Here is a 17330-nt window from a genome sequence, read left to right on the forward strand (position 1 = left end):
AGGAGATGCTGCACAGCCCTTCCCCACTTCACCTGGGACGTGTGCAGGGCACGAAGCAGCAAGGAGCCAGCACAAGGTATGAAGGAAGCTGAAACGTGGCCGTACGCTGGATTTGGAAGTGGCTGGAAAGGCAGGAGGTAAAACTGCTCATCCAAAGTGAGCCTCAGTAAGGCACAAACACAGAGGTGCTGAGCTTCTTGGCAGAGAGAGGATTCATCACAGCAACTAATTACAAGGCTGATACCACAACAACTGGTTTTAAAGTTGTTACCAATTGACTGCAGGTTGGCTGAAGCAGTTAGAATGAAGAGAAGGCTTTGAAGTGGTCATTATTTGATTATTAGAGACTGGGACTTGGTGCGACGTATCACCCAGCAGTAACTTTCTCCTTCCTGAGATCGCTGCAGTTGTGCCAGACTTCTTCAGACACGCCTGTGAGATTCAGTCCCATTTTCTTGTGCCAAACACTGGCCTTGGCTGCTACCGAAGTCCCAAATTCATGCTTCAGTTCCTCCACTGATCAAGGTTATGCTGATGGAAAAGAGACACAACTGGCCAAACGGGCAGTTTTTTTCACAGAAATCCAGGACGTTCAGGCAACGAACCCCCAAACACCACGTTTCACATCTCAATAAAAGCCGCACGGATGCACCTCCTGCACACACCACAAGCCAGGCAGCCCCACCTGGGGTCCACATGATCAAAACACCCCAGGTACTGTTTGGGGCTGGGCTGACATCCCCGTTCTGCCTGGAGCACTTCAGCTCAGCCCGAGCACTGTCCAGCACCTCCCACAGACACCCCCTGTCCCCAGGGGTGCTGCTGCCACCATCCCCACGGCTCGTGGCAGTGCCCGTACCACCTGCATGGTGCTAGGCTGGTGGCTGCACCCTGTGGAGCTCCAGATCACATCTGCAAAGGTTTAAACAAGACAGAAATTAAATGTGGATGTAGCTTTTCTTTTTTTTTTTTTTCCCCTTCAGACTTTGCTGCTGCAGGGCCTGTCGGAGCTGAAGGTCTTGGCAGAGCAGAGGAGCGCTGCTTCGAGCCGCAGGCACAGCATCCCCAGGACACTGAAAGCTTCTTAAGAGCTGCACTCCTTCTAGGGGCTCCCTCTGAAAATAGCTCCTTTTCCCTATTTTCCTCTAAAACAAGAAGAGGAGGAAAGCTCTACTCTTCGGCTTTGAGCCACAAGGCATGGCATAAGGCAACAGTGCCACGTTTCTCCTTTCACTAAACCTCTTCCGTGTTTCCTGGTGCCTGTGCTGGGTGACCTAGCACCAGGCAGGCAAATGGGGCTGTACCAGAGGCCAGAGGAAGGAGTTTAAAACCCTGGTGCCACCCAGGCACTTGGTCCTGTGCTTGTACAGCAGGCCCCCACCCGCACGCCTCAGGTTAATGAAGTAGTTTTGTTACATCCTGCTCAGAAGTAAGTTTTAGGGTTTATTTCCATGTTCGTGCTTTCCCCTTTTTTGAAAACATTATTTTCCAGCCCTTCAACCAAGCACGCTTCCGCCAGGACATCAACGCTTTCCTCACAACTCAAAATCCCTTCTCCTGGTGATAATTATGCCACTGGCGTAAGGTAAAAGGCCACAGCAGAGAACACCAAAGCCCAGAGGACCACGAAGCACCGTCGATCCCTGCAGAACCTCAGTGCTCTGAGAGGACGAGGCTCTGTCCTCACGACTTCCAAAACGCTGTTCTGAAAGCAGCGACCCTCCCCATAGATATTTATATTGCTGTATCTCTATCATTTTCCTCACACCCATCAAAATGAAGATATAATTAACTCATCCTCAATAGAAATTACAATGATTTTGAAACAGCAAGAAACAATCTATTTGCATGTGGTAGCTAATTATTCCCCCTACGCGCACACCCATCAATGTTCCCTCAAACCATCAGAGCGCAGACAATCTGTGCTAGCCACAGCTTCTGGAAAGGAGGGGAAAAGAAGGAACTGAGTGAAAAACCTCACCACTGGGCGGGCAACGTTTCCTTGGAACACGCAGCAGCCCTAGCGCTGCAACGCCCAGGGCAGGACTGCCCTCCTCAACTCCTCCAACAGCTTCAGCATCCACCTGCGAGCTGACAGCCACCACAGGACGAACCCGGGGGGGGAGCTGCTGACATTTGCACAGTGATTGAGTTATTATTCCCCTCTTCACGCCGTGCCAAGGAAGCGCTGTGCCATCCTCCAAGGCGCAGCAACCGCATGCAGATCCTGCTGCTGTCGGACATGAAGGTGACACCAGGTGATGCTGGAATGACTGTCACAGCCATGCAATGCACAGATTTTTGTTAGCACAAGGGTTGCACCCTGTATTACTCGCTGCTCGAAGGAGGCAGGGTGTGCCCTCCCTTGAGCAGGTCTCCAGGATTGATCCCAAGCACCTCGAGCTTCAAGGGAAGGGATTTCCTCCAGCGAGGTGCTCAACACCCAGAACTACGCCTGTGCACCCCATAAAGCCAGGCGTGTTTTGCCAACAGTTCACCTCGATCTCCTCCTCACCCAGCAGGATTAGTTCGAGGTTTCTAAGTGGGGAAGACCCGAGCCATGGTTAGGGAGCTCTACCAGCTCCAGCACCACACACCAAGCCAGGCAGACACCACTGCCAGCAGCCCACAGGCTGGCCCTACATCGCTGGCACTTCAAGACTTTGGCCAAAGCAGATGTAGGGCACCAGGCAGGTCCCATCCTCCTCCATCCTGGTGTTTGCTCACCAGGAACCCTTCTTCCCCTGGGCCCTGAGCGCTCAGTTCCGCGGGGTGCAGCACTTACCTCACCCTCAGGACCACGTATCCTTTAGAGCAAAGCCAAAATTGCTCAACAGTTGTTTTTTTTCCCCCCATCTGACACAGGTTTGCAGCCCCCTCAGGCACGGAGAGGAGTGGGGAGCATGTCAAAAAAAAAAAAAAAGAAGACTTTTTCCAATCAGAGCTAATCCCTTTACACATCTCCTCTCCAACAGACGTGGGATGCACCAAGCCCCGCTGGGTCCTGATCACCCCTCTGAAGGACTGGGTGCTTCCAGCCACCAACACTGCCCATCGTGCAGCAGGCCTCACCTCAAACCATCAGGCCTCACCTCAAATCATCGTTTAACTCGGCACCGGGTCTGCCGGGAGCCTGCCCCCTCTCTAGGAAGGCAGCCGGGGCCTCGGCTTGGCCTTGCACTGCAAGAGGATTGCTTTGGCCTGGAGGGAAAAAAGAAACCACGACATGAAGGTCACCCATAAAATCATTACACAGCTCCCTCTTCCCCAGCTCTCCTAGAGAAAATCCTTACCAAACCCTCAACCTTAAAGGAGAAACACAAAAAGCTATGCACGTTAATCCCATATACCTCCGTCAATTTTTTTCCTCGTGTCTTTAGAGCAGTTGTTTACTGCAGCCAACTGCAGAGAAATTACAGTAGCTTAACTCTCCAACTCCCTCTAAAGGATTAATCTTCCAGTGAGCATGCTCACGCGAGATCTTTTTTCAGCAGTTGCATCCATTTCATGAAATGAGGGCTGCTGCAGCCATGAGGAAATGCCATTTCAGGACGACAGGCAACGTGAACCAGCCCCAAAAGCGAGAGCCCATCCCCTGCTGGGGTCCCAGGAGGGCTCCGTGCCCAACCCTGCACCACCGGGCGCTGTTTCCAGCTCTCACATCCCGGTGCCCTCTGGGGAAGGGGGGGCGGTGGCTTCTCTGCCAGACCCCTTTTAAACGCCTGCTCTTGACTTCTCTCTACAAGCTGGTGGACAATTCATCCACGGTGTCCCAGGGCACAGGCAGCCTCTCCTCCCTGGAGCTCTGCCTTCTGTAGCACTTGTTGGCCATCCCTGCTTTTTTAAGAAGTGAGGGAGATAATTTGGGGCACGGGGGAGGGGGAGGCGTTCAGATGAAAAGGAACAGCTTGAAAAATCCCATTCTCAGCTGCAGCACAGGAGACAGCAGAGCCCGAGACATGTTAACTCCACAGATTAAGGACCCATGCAAATGAGGATTTGTGAGTAGACGACAAATCCAGGACCTAAACAAGGCTGCCCAGGTAATCTTGTCCATTCATTCCCAGACCTCTGGGGGTTATAACTAAACTGCCCCACTGGGGCTATTTCCCCCTCACCCCAAACAGTGCACGGTGAAGCAGAGCTTTCCTGGTGGAAACGAAGCTCCAGAACTAAAGACAGATATTTCTATTTTAGGAAGAGCTGCTTCCATTTTTAGCTGCTTTCTCCGTTACCTAGCCTTCCCTTTCCCATTTATCGGCCTCTCACCTGCTCCCTCCCTGCTCCCCCTGCCCCAGGACAGCCCCTGTGCCCAGCTTCACAGGGACCAGACCGCAGCCGCTGAGCACCAGGGAAAACCAGAGCAGGATGAAGCCAAAAGCTCGAGGTTGCATCCCAACCCACGTCAGGCTTCACCCACGTCCTTACAAAGACCTAAACATGTTTGGGTTTTATTTTTAAAGTCTTGAATGCCTTCGATGCCATGAGTCCCGTTATGTTCTCAGCCCTACACACGAACCATGAAGGGAAGATGTCTCAATAGTGTTAAATAAGGGCTATGTCTGCCTTTTAAAACGAATGCTCACCATAGCGACCGTCTCTATAAGGGATGATAAAACGTATTGGTGACACTGGATATTTTGTTCTGTTGTCACCTAACTAGGATCACCCACAGAAAGGAAAACTCTGTTACCATGCATTAAAATAGACGCTTTGTTTTATTTATAAAGCATCCAAACTGGTTGGTTTGGATGTGTCACAGCACAAGGCTGCTCGTCCACCCCTCCCTGCCCCATCCTTTGGGGACTTCAATGAAAGATGCCTGCGCTCATCCTGCGCGCCCTCCTTGCCTCCCACTCAGCTCAGGTGGTGCTCAGGCTGCTCCAGCTTCCCAGAGAAAGGTTTGGAGCCCCGCTGGGACCTGTCCCTGAAATCCCTGCAAAGAAAAATCCTAGGCTTTAAGGCAGGCAGACGTGAAAGCCTTGGTGCAGGAAGATTATCTTCTGCATTTCCTCCTGCACCGCGGGATTACACCCGAACACGAAGTTGGGTTGTGAGATATGGAGTTATCCTGACCTGTCATTCCCCATTTGGAAACCAGTCATACTCCCCGAGCTCAGACTTTGAAGATTGACTGCTATTGATTCTTCTTCAAGCAAACAGCCCAAGCTGGCAATCAGTCAATAATAAGCAATTACTCGACAGCCTCTTATCTCCAGATGCCAGCCCAGACAGCTCGATTCATAGAGGCAGCAGGTCAATAAATCAAAGCTGCTCTCAATTTTTAAATATCATCATTTCAAAACCCACCCAGCCTTCAACCTAGCTGAAAAAGCAGCCGGGACAGAGAGCTCCCCACAGCACAGGACGGTGGCGTGTGACTAATTTACTGAGTGGCAGACAGGACGCCGTGTGGTGAAATCCACCTCTGACACTCCTCGTTTGTCAAGAGGAGCATGAAAGTTCCAGCTGGGTGAAGAGGAGAGAGGGAAGCAAACCCTTCTCCTTCAAGCAGATGCCTACAGGGAAGCAGCAGCGCTGGGCAGCCTTCCTCGGGTGCTCCTCATCCCCAGACTCGGCTCACCCAGACTCTCCTTGCCATTTGCCAGGAGCATCCCAAGCACCGCTGTAAACGCATTTAACTGGGACAGCAGGTTTCATCCCAAGAAAGGCACCTCTTTCTAGTCTGCTCTTCCACAGACTAAGCATGATCCAAGTGCATGAGCCCAAGTCTCCTCTTGTGCACTTGAGTGTGAGCCAGAAGCGATGCTGTCACATCCAGTGGTGCCAGCGCAGTGCCTGGCCGAAATCTCACGTGGACATTTTGTGCTCCCAGTGCAGATTGCCTTTAAAGAGCCAACTGTTTGAAAAGAACTAAGAATCACCTATATAACTTGCAGGACACCATGCATCCAGACCATGAGGCTGGTACTGCAGAACTTAGAAGCTCTGAGAACTGCACTGCTTAGCCCCAAGTTCTCATTTAAGTCATGGGAAAGGCCTGGAAGTACCAACAAAACAGAGAAATGCTCAATAAGTAACTCTGCTTCTGTTGCTAGAAGAGGAAGGTGACCTACAGGATGCTGTATTCTCCACATTGGGTATTAGCTGCTGACACAGGAGGTACAAGCACGGTAAATCCAAGACCCTCAGAGCCTGTGAAGAAAACACTTGCAGAAAGGCTGCCAAAGGACTGAACAATACCAAGTGCGTATCGCAATCAGGAGAAGAATAAGGCACGACTTGGGAACATGGTATCTCCAAGTACGGGGGACTGGCAGCCCAAAGGAATGAAAAGGGCAGAGGCTTCTCACTTCATTTAGTCCCAGGAAGGAACACATTTGGATAACATCACAACCAAGCTGCAGGCTGAGAATCACCAATCAAGCCAGCTCAAAAGAAAACAAGAGACGATGCTGAGCCTGAGCCCCAGAGGAGAAGGGTGACCCACCTGGAAGCAGGATCAGCCCGCGGCTGGTGCTCACCAGGTGGGCCAGGCTCCCACAGGAGCCTACTGAGGTTTTCACCGTTAGCTACGGGCAGCACACTTGCTTCTTTGGTTCAGCGGTGGCTGGGACAGCAGGAAGCTGTGGGAATGCATGCCCAAAATCTGAAAAGGATTTTTCCTCTTCTTCTTACCCACAGAGCACCTGCAGGTGGCTTTTACACCGTCAGCCTCACATATGACATCGTGGCAAAGCATGGAAGAGAACTCAGGAAAAAAAAAAAATAAGTGTTAACTCACAACGCTGCACCACTGTCACCATTTATAGCACAGCCACAAAATGCCAAACCTGCTGACAGGATCCCACAAACCGCACCGCACAGTGACAGCGGGCTCTTAAGCCTTGCAGCCTACCAGAACAATTCTCACACCCCACCTGCATTTCCCTGGTACAAAACACTCCTCCTCACCCCCACGGATGGACAGACGGACGGCAGGTTGGTGCATCCGCGATGAGAGGACCACGCAGTGGCAGCACAGCTCTGGAGAGAAGCCTAAAAAGTTCCTGGAGATGTTGGCTACTGAAATAGGTACTTTTTTCCCCAAAAGTAGAGGCCATTCTGCCTGGCTTTGATGTATGCATGGCCGCAGTCTAACCCATGCTGTCAGCATCCAAGATAACACAGGCGTGACCATTTCATGCAGAAGTTGATGCCGACCTGTTGTGCTCGGCTTCCTTCTTGCAGCACCACGTTGTCTTTGCCCCAGGACCCTGCTGCTCAGGGCTGAAAGTGCTGGGACAGCAGCAAAGTCTAGAAACTGAGCACAGAGGGGTGCCATGGCCTCACCAATGATGTCATCTCGGAGAGAAAAGAACAAAAAATGGGACTGAGCCACCTCCCGCAGTGCAGGGAGCTGCCACCTCCACCCCTTCTGGTGGGCAGAGCGATCACTCAGCCTGTCCATCACCACAGCGAGAAATGCCAGCAGCACCCTGTGGCTCCTCGTCATCAGGAGACCTGTGCCTGAGCGAGGCTCTGCTCCTCCTGACGAGCTTCATTTCATGCCTAGCATGGAGGTGCCGTTATATCCTGAGACCTTACTGCTGGCTTTGGGCAGAGACAGGAACCAGAGCACAGATGTTCCTGTAAGGCCAAAGTCGATCCCTGCCTGCACACTCGGCACCTGGCCAGTTCCATCTCGCTGGATAAACCCAATTTGGGTTAAATTCCAGAGGTTCATTATGCAGGGAAGACAAAATTAGATCCTACACAGGACCTCACCATAGTCCAGTCATCTCATCTGCGGGGCCCACACGGTTGCAGTGAACATGGGTGCTTCATAACATAATCCTCTGAGCAGACCGATTCAGGGACTTCCCTCTGGCTCTTCCAGCACCTTCAACATGAAGACACTGCACCAAAGATGTGTGCACGGTGCTCGACCTGCAACTGCTACCCAACTGCGGGCTGCTTCTGTGTGATGGAGCCTCCTGTTCACTGCGGCATCAGCTTCGATGCTGGAGAACCTCGGAAGAGCTGGGAAGATCCCCATACTTCAGTTCACATGGATTCGTTTTGCCCCACGCTGGTCACAAGGATCAAGCTAATCCTGATTTGTCTCCCAAAATAAACAAACATGGTTTCGGTGATTCTTCCTCATTCAGAAGTGTCAGCAGAAACTGTCCCTCCACACCTGGTCTTTCTATCACCTACACCAGAAGTTACAGCCTCTGGTCTGACAGCCACCTCCAGAAGGCTCTGAAGAGTAGCCAAGAAAAGCAAGCCACTTTTAGGAGCCATGTTTGTTGCACAGACATTTACGCCCTGCTTGGCACAGGATTAAAAACCACTCAGATAAACTAAGCAGAAGTAGCAGAAAGGAAGTCCTGGAAGCGTCTGGCTTTAAATATAAAAAGCAAAAATTAATATTTTTTTTTTCAGAGATTAAGCAAATGGTTTCATGAAGCTGACAAAGACAGAAATTCCCATGCTGGTTTATGGAAACGAGCGTGATGGCTAACAAAGGCAGTGCCAGCCTCAAGAAAGCAAGGCTCCAAGCCTGGCTGAGCTGGCCATGCCTCGGGATCGTAACACCCGTGCTGTGACCCTGTACAGGTTACAAGCCATGCCAGGAATAAGACGAACATAATTTCTCCCCTCTCTGGATTAACGTTCAAAGGTGGAGCAGTTACCTGCACTGCTGAGCATCGCAGCCAGCAGGCAGTGGGACAGGGTCCAGCCCCACCTCAGCTGGGATCCACGTTCCAGTTCTTCACCTGCATGTTTCCAAAATACCTTCTTCCCCCTTTGACACATTAAAAAAAAATACACTAAGAGAAATACAAACCCATGGAGTGACAAGGACTGAAACAATATCATGTGAAAAAGCCAACTAATTCAAGGATCTGATTACTGGTCCAGCCACAATTTCTGCACCTTTTTAGCTGCCCCTGCTAGAGGCAGCCTTTACAGCACGAGACTGCTGCTGGGACAGCTCAAGGCACGTCCAGAGTTATGCCAACAGCCGCGCTTCTATCAGCCTCTATCTACCTCTATTTGTAGAGGTTCAGTCTCTATGTAAATGAGCTCTCACAGTACTGTCTTAATTAACAGCCGTAGCTTTCACCGTGCAAAGGAACCACCAAGATCTCCAGTCAATGGTTACTTCTACAAACCCAACAGCTCCCCAAACCAGCAGCTGCTGTCTAAGGGAGCCCACTGCCAGCTTCTGCCTCCTGCTCTGCTGAGGGCTGTGACACCCTCGTCTGCCAGAGCACTCACCAAGAGGTCCAGATCCCACAGCAGGAGCTTGCTTCATCCACAGGGCTTTTTGCCACTAAAACTGGACCCACACTCGAGCAGCACAACGCAGCTGCACAGCCCGAGCAAGGAAGCATTCCTGGATGGAGGCACGGCTCCCGCCTGCCCTACGCCTGGGGCCCAGAGGTGCAGCCTCTGTCCAAGGAGCAGCCAGCACCCTGCCATTCTGTCACTGAGAACAGCTCTTCCCGTAACTCTGAATAGTACGGCACATTACTAATTATTACTCAGATGTGTAAATGTTTGCAAGATCAAAACCCACCTGTCTGTGCACAGCAGGTAATTACAGAGCACAGCACTGCCGCACGCGTTTCTGTTCCTCCTCCACCCCGCTCGGACCCGCAGCGCAGCGCAATGAGAGGCACCCAGGGCTCGCCCCGACCTCGAGCTGCCTTTCAACAACCAAGGGCACGCAGCACCCAGAAGCACAGAATCGCTTAGGCTGGAAGAGACCTCCAAGATCACTTCGTCCAACCCCCGGGGCAACACACTGGGCTGCTGGGACAGGAAGAGGCTCTTATGTGATTTTGGCCACCACATCCCTGGAGGAGCTGATACTGCCACACAAGGACCTACTAGAAAAGACAAAGATCTTAACGACTCCTCCCATTAACTACAAAGATTTTAATGACTCCTCCCACTCGCTGCCCAGCCCAGGAGGCAGCAGCACCATGCAGCACACCCCGGTCAGGAAGGACAGATGTTATTTCTGTGCTTTCCATCACAGACGTGCTTGCTGTGCTTCCTATCGCAGTGCAGCTGGTGGAGTAGGGGAGGGGACAGCACCCAGAAAATGGCAGCGGCTGCAGACAGTTAGCTCTGGAACCCAGCTGTGGAGAACAGCACCCAAGTTCATGTGATGAATAAAACCTTCGATTCAAATATTCCCAGAGAAAGAAACAGGGAAGCGACCGTGTTCCTGGAGATTCATTTGCAGAGGTGGCCTGCATCCAGCAGTCCCTGGAAGAGCGATGTGCTGAGACGTTTGGCTGAAAACCCACAGCCTGGTTGTGCTGCAGGCAGGGCCGGGAAGCCCTCTGCTCCTGCCCTCACTGCTCGGGCGATGCAACACTCGGGGATGCTCACAGTCAACAGAAAACGTAGCCCACATTGGCCAAACCTTTGCAGAGCTCTGGTAACGTAGTGCAAAAACAGTCCTGGTTGGTTTTCCTTCCACGCAATTTAACTTGCAGTACTCGGCAGAACACACTCCTTCCCACTCCTGTGCCCAGTGCCGAACAAAAGCGAACCCACTGGAGAAGGAGGTTTAAGTGGGATTTAGGATACGCCTTGAACTTCTGAGGGCAGTCCACTAAGGAGTGGATCCTGCCCAGGCTGAGCAAGAGACGGTAACCACATGGTTTTGTCACACACAGAATAAAAGGAAGTATTGTGAATTCATGCCAAAATATCAAGGGCTTTTCCTCATCCTAAATAAATAAATAAATAAAAATAAAGCAGCTGAAAAAAACGAGAGAGCGGAGCTTTTCCTTGTGCTTTTGCAAGGTCAGAGGCAGCCGTGCCAGCCGGTGGCAGGGAAGAACCTGCAGGGCCAGGTGCCCCGGGGCCGTGCCAGCCGCGGCGGGGACACCAACAGGGACAGCGCACCCGTTTGTCCCCTCTGTCCTCGCCCCACTCACCTGCACTGCACACCTAGGCCCAGATCTCCAGCTGCCACTGCTGTGCTCCTTGAAAACCACGTTAAAAAAAAAACAAAAAACACAACAGATGTGAACAAACAGACAGGAAAATTCACCAAAGTGCCACTTTTTTTTTTTTTTCATTTCCTAGCATGGCCGCAGAGTGACTCTGTAGCAGATGCCATAACTCCACAGGTTTGTTTGGGCTTAGGACACCATTACGAGTCCTTATCACAAATAAGTTCTTGTCACCTTCAAAGCTATATGCAACAAGAGCCAACTACTCCTCAGTATCTCTGCAAAAATTATTAGGCTGGAATAGGTAGGGCCTATTCCTAATTTAGGAACATATTAAGAGGACATGAGAAAATTATGGATGGCATTTTCCAGATGTTTATGGATCACATTTTTCCAGTCCAGTGTTGTTACCTGAAATTCAAAGGAGAGGTGCTGGAGTTGTACTTGCTTTATTCACAAATACTTCATGTGTTTCAGAGTATTTTTTACGTTTTCCATTTCTCTTAATCAGGGTCAGCCACGGCCTCAAGGAAGGAAGCCAGGAACCAGAGCCCAGAAGCAGAGTTTGCAAAATAGGGAAAATTTTGACCTATGTGACTTGCTGTCTCTTACCTGGTGAAGATAACAAGTACAGCTCAAAATTTACATCTGGCATTTCTACACCACTCCCAATCAAAGGCTGCTAACACCAAGTCACCCCCATAGCTGCGCTCCATTGCCTCCATCTCACAGCTGGGAACAGCATCACCGGGGTCTATGCGTCCCACAGGGTGCCCCTGCTGCCCCAGGGACACGGGCTGGCGAGCAGCAGGGGCTGGGGAGCTGAGCACCATGTTCGGCTGGAGCCTCTGCTCCCCCCGGGCGTCACCCCCAGCACGAGAGGATCGAGGGAGGCATTGGGCTAAGAGGCCACCCCACAGACCCAGTGAGAAAGCAGCACACGCAGACGCACACCAGAGCTCCGCAGGCCCCAGTGGCTTCCAAGCACACGGCCCCAAACCGATGGGAATTCGCCGATCCCAAGCTGCCATCACACCCCTGCACCCCAAAGTCCTGCGGGGCTGCAGATGGCAAGGACAGCCCGTGGCTGTGGTAGAGGAAGCACCACAGAGGTGACACCAGGCCTGTTGGGACTCGCTGGCACTCAACAAGGCTACGGAGTCGTTCGGGGCGCAGTGGCGCTGCAGCAGGGACACGTCCCAGAGCTCAGCAGCAAACCCCGCCAGCCAGCCTTGCTCGGACAGTTCTTTGACTCCCTTTGTCTGAAGTGCTGAGGGCCCAGCGCCTGGGTACACGGAGCAATCTGCTCCCCCGAGGCTGACAGCAAACCTCCCCCCTCCCATTTCTGTGGTTCTGGATCGGCTCCCAAGACCCTTTTAATGCAATAGTCTATTTTGGTCTGCGCAGTCTTACCGAGGGTCGATGTTGCAAACTCTTCTGGCACACAGTTCCTATTATCTGCCTGCACTAATGCTGCATACGGGGCATTTACAGGTCCTCAGCTCTCTATCTGTATGGCTCCCCACTCCCCAGCCCCAGGCAGCCATGAAGCCGGGCAACTGCTAAGCAAGAGGAAAAAAAGAAAACAGAACCCCGAGATTTACCTTACTTCAGTATTCAACAGCACCGTCAGTTTTTCCAATGCTCCCGTTTTGCACATTGCACACCAGGCACTCCAGAAACTCTGGGAAACAAGCTGCTTCTGTCCTGTGCTTGCAAAGCACCATCTATACTTACAGAGCAATAAAAATTAGCTTAATTAATAATACATCAGCAAGAAAACGTTAATGAGCACCCAGCAGGGAAAAGGACTGCTGCCTAATCTCCTTGTGCGGACTCCTTGCTTTGGCAGCAATCAGCAACTGCATCAGCGTTCCCGTCCCAGTGCAAGGAGGAATCTGACTCATCCGGGACCGCGCAGCAGCCAGGGGCTGCCTGTCACAATTTACATTTCTCTTTAAAAGCAGACACTGTTGCATCAGGAGCGGCTCTTGGCAGCCCCACACGGACTTCCACTCAGGGAGTTTTTGTCATTTAAAAAAGAATTTTGACCATCTCCGGGCACCTGATGTGTAAATACCCATAGGTGGAGGGGCATCCTGCAGTTGGCTCTTTGGCCACGTCTGCAAAAAACACGAGATCCTGCTGCCAGAGCCTGCACGGGCTTCAAGCTGCCGACACAACCGGACCACGAGCACGCCGGGGGGAGCAGCACGGAGCCTCCCTGCTCCAGGAACGTCCTCACTGAGAAGACCCAAGCCCTCTCCCCAGGGCCTGCCTGCCCTCGCCGTGCCCAGTCCAGCCCAGCAGGCAGCCAGGCTGGGCATGTTTTGAGGCAAGATGCTGGAAATCCCCTCTCCCAGCTGTTCCTGCCTCCCAGGGCAGGCGGCTGAGCTGGCAGAGGCTGTGAGCAGGAGCCCTGGGCACACAGCTGCCAGCGCAGCCATGCCACCGGAGCGCATCCATGCCGGCACATGGCCACAGCGCATCTTCATCAAGGGCTGTGCAGTACGGGGAGGTGGTTTCCTTCAGCTGACAGAAAGCCACTGTCTCTGCCTTTTATTGTGAAGGTTGGAAACAAAGGCCCATTGAGGAAAGGCAGGTGGGCTGCTAAAACTGGCCAAGCCTCAGACCTGACGTGGCCACCCGCTTCCAGCCGCCCCATGCCCTTGCCCTCCGTGGCCCGGCCACACCAGGTGCTGTCCGTAGGGCCACTGCAAGGCTGGCCCGGGCGAGCAGGATGCATGCCACACGGCAGGATCCCGGGCGAGCAGCAGCAGCAACGTAACACACACCTTGCGTCGGCGTGCGGCCACGGCAGGGCATCCGCAGCAGTTGGTAACACCCGAGTCTGCTGGCACACGGGAGCAGGAGGAGATAAAACACATCTCTGAATGTCTCTGTGAGGTGAATCCACAGGCATGGATTGGAGATGACATCAAAGGAAGCAGCTTTTAAGGAAAGCCATAAGCAATTACAACCAACGTGCTATCAGCATACAGCTTCGTGAGAAGAGGCGCTAAACTGGTAGAAACCCAACTGCGTAACCGCATCGCCCGAACCAGGGGCGCTTCCAGCAGGGATGAGGGCTAGAAAAGCACAATGTAAAAACCTGGGAGTCAGGCGTAGTGTGCAGCAGACAACCTAAATCGCCAAAAGCAGGGGAAATACAGCTTGCAGTAACTGGGAATCACAGTGGAAATAACCACGGCAGAATACGATCCACCCTCGCTGCTCTTTTGAAACGATGCAGGCCGGAGGCCGTGCTAACCTCTCGGCACTGTAAATCCTTACAAGTCAAAGCAGACACATCTCCGGCCAATGTGCTCGGTAGCAGTTTGTTTGCTCACTGGTGGCGTCTCCCTGGCAAAGGGGGAAGTTGATTAAAAGACAGCAGGGCTCCTCACCTCACCTCGCCACACGCACTGGAAGCTACAGGATCTGGCACCACAGCAAGAGTAAATATTCCGTCTCATCCGAAGGCCATCCTTAAAGGAGCATTCCTCATTTATCCTCAAAGTTTGGCAGAGACCATTGTCTGCAGATCCTACAGGACACCTGCTTATAAACAATCACCTCCGTGTATTAAGGAGGTAGTAAAGCGCCAGTTTAAAATGATGCATCCTAAGAGTAGTAAAAAATACACACCCTGTACACCACGAGGCTTTCAGGCATATGGGACTCACAGATCCTCAGCACGTGAAACACAGACAAGCTGATAAAAGCTATTACATGCAAGTTTGCAATAAAAACCACCTAATGTTTGGTTACCAGTTCAGCAGCTGTCTGGTGACTTCTGCAAAGCCTCCTGGATGTTGATTTAATCTATCAAATATTAATCATGCTCCTCAATTAATAAAATATTTAGACTCGTGCTTTATGTGCTTGTAACCTGGACTTTTATGTTCAAACTTACATGCCAGTAGGATACGAGATGGAACCCTACAAACCAGCTAGCAGCCCGTGCTCTCCTGAACACTGGCACTGGCTGTTTTACACCAACAAAATCCTATTTGATGGGGTGTAAACTTGCTGTCTACCCCCTTGGACATAAGAAATGCACCTTGGCCATAAGAAGCCTCCCCTCAATTCTGCAGCAAGGCTCTGAAGCCAGAGGTGTGTGGGCAGCTGCGTGCACGAGGCACCACCAAACGTCACCTTCCAATAACTCCCTCCCCGTGCACCTTCCCAACTCAGCAGCTGGATGAGCTGCATGATTTCAGAAACCCTTTTGCCCTTTCCAAGTCCTCTACCACGTGCACGTTGAATTTCCCACTTCTTGAAACAATATTATGATTTTTGAGAGGACCTGACTATAGCTTCTGAATGCCTTCGGTCAGCAGTATGAAACATCCCCAGTTACTGCTGAAATTGGTTAAAACATCTGGGTAATTTGCCTTCTGGCTTGGAGCCCTTGGGAGAAATTACCTATTAAAGCTTCCTCTGAAACTGCAAAGGCTAGAAACAACTGGAGAGGGAGAAGGCAGCTGAGACTCTCGAGAACCCAGGAGCTCATGCTTAAAAAAAAAAAAAAAAAGAGAAAAAACAATGTTTCACAGGATTCAGGGCTGTGTTCAAAGCATCAGCAGATCCTGGTCAACAATCCTAGAGAGACCAGGGCTCCCTTTGGCCAGCCAACATGCTGAAACACATCTGTTCACGTCTACGCTCAAGTTCTGAGATGAATTAGAGAGCCAAAGAAGCACTCTGATTGACACACGGGCTTTTTCTCTTAACTGAAGCAAGGCCAAAGTACAGAATATTCCACGTCAGCCCCCTGGGCTCTCTCTCCATGGCTGTGCCCGGGCTCTTTCCTCAGGCTCTGTGGGTGGCACAAGCCGTCGCATTCACCCTGGCTGTTCTCAGAAGAAATAAGCTCCATGTTCCTCCTCGTTTTAAGGAGACGAGCACGAGCAGGCCCGTTTTCCTGCAGAATCACGAGCCTGCTGGACTTGGCTCAAATACTTCGTCCCACATGACAGGTAAGGGATTGCTGTAGTCTTTGGGCTTCACAGTTATTTCCACTTACCTCAATTTGCTCAGCTCTCCAGCTCCCTGCTGCCGGTTTTGAATTCTTAGTGCCAGCAGCTCGTAACCATCTCCTGGCTCATGCTCTGGCCCTTCTGACCCAAGAAGCTCTAATCTCTTTGGATATTTTCATCCCTGTTTGCATAATTTTACATTTCCCTGTAACAAATGGGTAAGTCGCTTACCTGGCTTTATTCTGAGCCTGGCCATGTCAGCCTGGTTATCTCGCTCTCTATTTACTTCCTCCCCAGCTGTGCCACCTGCAGACTCCCTCCCTTTCCCTGAGCTCTGCAGGATGATGAGCCGTATGCAAACAGAAGCGGACCTGAATTTTCTGCTCTACCAGTCCATCCCACTCGCTGCCTCCCTGTCCTGAGCTGACACTGCTCACCACTGCCTCCGAGAGCTCTCCCTCGAGAAGGGGATATGACACTGAAAAGGATGGATTTAATCTTTAATAGCGCACCTCCAGCCCCAGGCCAGTCCTTCCTGCACCCGGGCAGCTCAGCCCCGCTGCTCGACATGCTGGGCTGAGTTTTTGAACAGCGACTGCTGCGTGGAGCCAAACCAGCTGAAACGCAACCTCGGGCAATGCTGCCTGGTGGGAGCCAGCCAGGCATGGCGAGGATCAGGTGGGAAACAGGAATCCTCTTGGAAGAGCGCTTCCGGCTTGAAAAGAGGACACATCGCACGTCCTTGGTACTTTGCCTATGCTAGAAGTTTTTAATTAAAAGCAGGAAAGCCTTTCTATTTTAGACACAGTGATACTAGCGTCAAGAGCTTTTATAAGCACAGTTTATTCTGGGTTTATATGCATTTCACAGAGCTTGGCAGCCAGGCTAAGCCAGCAAACTCTTCCCCTCCCTGTCGGATTTACTTTGCCACTTGAGCCAGCCCCCATCCGTCACGGCGCGCGGTGCCTGCCCACAGGCGGAGCAGGGACAGCTCGCACATCTTCTAGCCCGACCCGAGGCACAGACAGCTCGGTGAGCCTTTCAGACAGACACGGAGGGGGAATCTCCAGCAAAGCACTGCTTGGAGCACTCAAAGGGTCCCCAAACCCCTCGCAGACCTGCACAAAGCGTGCTCCCAGAACAGGGGCCAGGCCAGCAGAGCCTGGGGAAAACTAACCCCCCCTCCCCAGGGGATCCGGCCTCACCGAAAGGAGCAGGAACTGTCCCTGCAAGCCCTTCTCCCATTGAAGGTGGCAGAGCAGCGGTGGCAGCGCCTCTTGCTCACCCTCCAGTAAAACCCCTGCCTCTGTGGGAACAACCCCCTGCCACCTCCTCCTTTTCTGGGCCCCAGAGGCCCAAAACACACAGCAGCAGCGTGCTGCTTCAGCACTTTGCGAGGGAAAGGCAGCAGGACCGCAGGCTG

At 52.1% G+C, this 17330-nt stretch overlaps 1 protein-coding gene across 4 annotated transcripts in view; it reads right to left on the bottom strand.

Annotated features, from left to right (window-relative positions):
• Nucleotides 1–17330, bottom strand: part of EHMT1 (euchromatic histone lysine methyltransferase 1) — a 112899-nt gene that overhangs the window by 91292 nt on the left and 4277 nt on the right. The window contains exons 1-2 of one of the 4 annotated variants that reach the window (XM_032200118.1): nucleotides 3351–3415; nucleotides 3093–3201 (exon numbers count right to left, since the gene is read on the bottom strand). The exons of 2 other annotated variants lie outside the window; for them this stretch is intronic. The gene's annotated coding sequence lies outside the window, so the exon portion shown is untranslated. Of the gene's footprint in view, nucleotides 1–3092; nucleotides 3202–3350; nucleotides 3416–12529; nucleotides 12583–17330 lie in introns of those variants that run through there. One more of the 4 variants, XM_032200120.1, reaches the window with a different exon arrangement.

This window comes from Aythya fuligula, chromosome 19 (genome assembly GCF_009819795.1).
Source record: "Aythya fuligula isolate bAytFul2 chromosome 19, bAytFul2.pri, whole genome shotgun sequence".
NCBI classification, from domain to species: Eukaryota; Metazoa; Chordata; class Aves; order Anseriformes; family Anatidae; genus Aythya; species Aythya fuligula.